This window comes from Durio zibethinus, chromosome 24, assembly GCF_047325235.1.
Source record: "Durio zibethinus cultivar Kanyao isolate XHJ-2024 chromosome 24, ASM4732523v1, whole genome shotgun sequence".
Classification (NCBI taxonomy): domain Eukaryota; kingdom Viridiplantae; phylum Streptophyta; class Magnoliopsida; order Malvales; family Malvaceae; genus Durio; species Durio zibethinus.
In genome coordinates, this window is record NC_143185.1 from 8,211,196 (window position 1) to 8,215,133 (window position 3,938).

Sequence of the window (3,938 nt, forward strand, 5' to 3'; positions counted from 1 at the left end):
TTATTCACAAATCCAATATCCCAAATCAAGTACTATGCAAAAATACAACAAACAAATATATTAGTACACCTAAAAAATCAAATGCTACACAAAAATACAAAACAAATAGATTAGTGCACATGAAAAAAAAATCATAAATAATAAAAAACCATCAAAATAAGGCTTAAGATAACATATAATTAACTAATAACTTGACCCTCTAATCTCTTTAGTGGAGTTACCAAATTGTCATAACATTCAAGTGTAAGAACATAATCATTAAACACACAAATATGGAGTTACCAAACCAATCCTTTTTTTATCTAAGTATAATTAACCAGTTAAATAAATCTAAATTTTTTAAAGTTAGATTTTAGTCCACATCAATAGAACTAAGTTCGAGAGTCGATTACATACAGAGAAGGTTTTAGCATACCCACAATGCCCACAAATTGGTATCAAATTAGTCTTATGTTATCTTTTTTAAGATTTAATTAAAATGGTCTTTTATTCTTTATTTACTAGTCTTAATATTTAATTGTTGGAAAAATGTCTTTAAGTTTTCACCAAAAAAAAATTTTCACCTTAAAGGGGCATTTGGTTTATGAATTTTTGGATTCCAGGGAAAAGTGTGATCCCCAAGAAAGTGCAATACCCATGGTTTTTATTTGAATGTTGTTTTTATTTAAAAAATATCATCAATTTAAAATTATGACTCTTTAATTAAAAAGATAGAATGATTATTTTTATTTAAGACATTTTTGTACAAAAAATGCCTTAAATAAAAATCATTTAAGGTATTTTATGTTTAAAAATACTTTAAATAATCTTTTTATTTTTTTATACATGGATAATTTAAATTATGTATCGTTTAAATTTTTTTTATAAAAGGATTATTTAAAGTGTTTTCTGTATAGAAAATACCTTAAATAATCCTTTTATTTTTATGCTTTTCTATCTAAAAAATAAAAAGATTATTTAAAATGTTTATGTATGGAAAACACCTTAAATAATTCTTTTATTTTTATGCTTCAAGGATGAATGCAACCAAACCAATCAACTTTAGGGGTTATTCTTGATATTTTATGGGAAAAGAAAGGGCATTTTTGTTTGTATTCGATATTTAAGGCCGATGTGCAATGGGATCTTAGATAATCATTAACAAATCATCTTTTTGGTTTCGAAAGTATTTTTTTATGTGTTTTTTTACATCATATAAATGCCACATATCTATGTATAACGTGTGTTATTGTCCAATTAAGTCAATTGAATTTTTATACAATTTTAAAACTTTATAATCATAATTACAACAAAATAAAAAATAATAAATTTATATGCATATAATAAACAATGAATGATGTAAAATTGATAGCGTATAATAGGCAAATTTGTTATATTAGTAAATATAGTACATGATATGATAGAAATTCAAATTTGTAGGATTAATCTAGCTTTTTTTTAAAATCACCTAGATATAACAAAGACCCTTTTTTCGATGTGAGATGGTTGTGGTCCCTTAAAAACTCTTCTGGTAATGATGATTGAATGCAAGTATGATGTCACATTTTCCAAGATCAAGATACTACAAATTCATGAAATAGTTTTTTAAGGTGTTTTGATTGCAAAATGCCTTAAATAATTAACGTAAAATTATTTAAGGTGTTTCTTCAACTCAAACGCCATAAATGACGGTTATTTAAGGCATTTCTTCAACCTAAATGCCTTAAATGATTGATTATTTAATACTTTTTTTATATTAAATGCCATTAATTGCAATATAAAAAGATATTTTAGCAGCAAAAACTTATAACTAAGTTACAGTCACTTTCAGACATGCTTTTCAAAAGGATAATTGGTATTTTATAAATTTTTTTATTTATGTCAAATTTGGAAATAACATAACTTTTCCCCTGAAATCCTACAATATCATAGTGAAAGGTAGATTTCTGATTCCAAAACTTTGGGTACTGTTGAGAATCTGTCACTTTTCCCTATAATCGAAATATACTGAACTAAATGTAGAAATCAAATACCTACCATCAATATTTTGAAAAAAAATTTATGGATTCCCTCAAACCAAATACCCCGTAAGAGTATTCAAGATAAACTTGTCAAATATTTAATGAAAAAAACAATTTATTTTCATCTTTTTTATTTATTCACAAAATAATCATACAAAATATTTTACAAATATATTACAAAATTCAAATTTTCTCTTTTTGTTTCTTCATTATTATCAATTCAAAATTAGATAAAATTAGATAAAATCAAAAAAAAAAAAAACCAAATTATAGTAGTCAATATTTAAGTAAAGAAAATAAAATAAATTACTAAAAAGAAACATAAAATAAAATAAAGACAAAAATTAACAAAAAAAAGAAAACAGAAGAAAAAAAACTACTATTGCCAAAAGAGTTAAGTCACTCACAGATCAACATTCAGGTAACAGCCAATAAGTCTACTTCTCCTTTCTTCAAAATAGTAGTGTTTTGTTTCTATATAAATTCAAATTTTTTTATTTTTTATTTTTTTACTTTCACATTTACTCTCTCTTTAGAAACTTGTCCTCTTCATTTTTTAACACTCTCAACCTTCAACTGATAGCTAAGCTATGCCAAATCCAAAATTCGATGAGCCCTTTTTCGTCACTTGTCAAATATCGTTGCCCATCATCTCTTTTTTTCTTTTCTCTTTGTTTTACCAATTCTAAAAGAAACAAAAATTCCTAAAAGCTCTCTTTACCAAACCTAGAAACTTTTTAACTTTTATAATTTTGTGTACATTATGCTCTTTTTTTTGTCATTGATTAATGTGTTTGTCTCTCTGTTGATGGGTTTTAGGCTTGTTAGGAATTATGATAGAAATTTGGTATAATGCTTATGGTAATTGGTTGTTTGATTACCAACCTGGGTATGAGTTTTTGGGTATTGTTTCTTGTTACTCTATGTTTCTTATGAATTTTTTAATTATTCTATTAGGATGATTGTGTATGACTGAGATCACTAACGTTGGCTATAGAATTGTGTATATGGCTTTGATTGTTGTTAGGAATTGTAATGTTCTATTGCTATTGACTATATTGTTGGATTACTGTTTATTGCTGATGAATTGTTTCAATTACAAATTGTTCTTTGATGCCTTTCTATGGCTTGGGAAAATTAGATAGAAAGCCCACCAAAATTGAACCCTAAACCTTCACAATTATATTGCTCAAACCCTTTTTTGGATCCCTCTATTTAATATATTCTTCCTTGTTCCCTTAAGCTTGATAGCACATTGTTTACATAGCAATCTCAATCTAAATTCAATAGAAAAATATTAAAGGCTAGGACCTATCAAGATTCAACACAGATTTTTATAAAATGTTTTCCTTTTTCAATGAATTGATGATCAAAAATTTCTAAAAACAAATTTAAGCTTTAATTTTAGATTCAAACAAAATCAGAGAATTAAAACTCTAATTCTCCCTCCCACATTTTTCCAACTTTGGTTTTTTACCCTTTTGTTTTACTTCTCTACTAAATAAAAAAAATGAAATTAAATAAAAATAAATGAAGAATTAAATAAAAAATTAATAAATACAAAAAAACTCTTTTAGGCCATTTAATTTGGGTTTGAAATCCATTTTTATAAATTAAAGCCAAGTTCAAGGCCCAGTAATGTTTAAATACTCCAGACAAAATAGGATGTATACAGTGATCTAAGATTACCACCAACTAGGATTAATAAGTGCTTATCAAACACAAAAATCTAATCACATGCATAAATTACTATGATTTTTGGAGTGATCATCCATACCAAACACTTCATAAAGGGTATGTGTCACCTTACTAGTGTCATTTGTGAAATTTAAAAACTATATTATTAGTGTATTCAATAATTTCTTTATGAAAGTGTTTGATATAGGGTGATCAATCTACAAGTCATTATGATCTGCACTTTTATAATGGAAATAAACT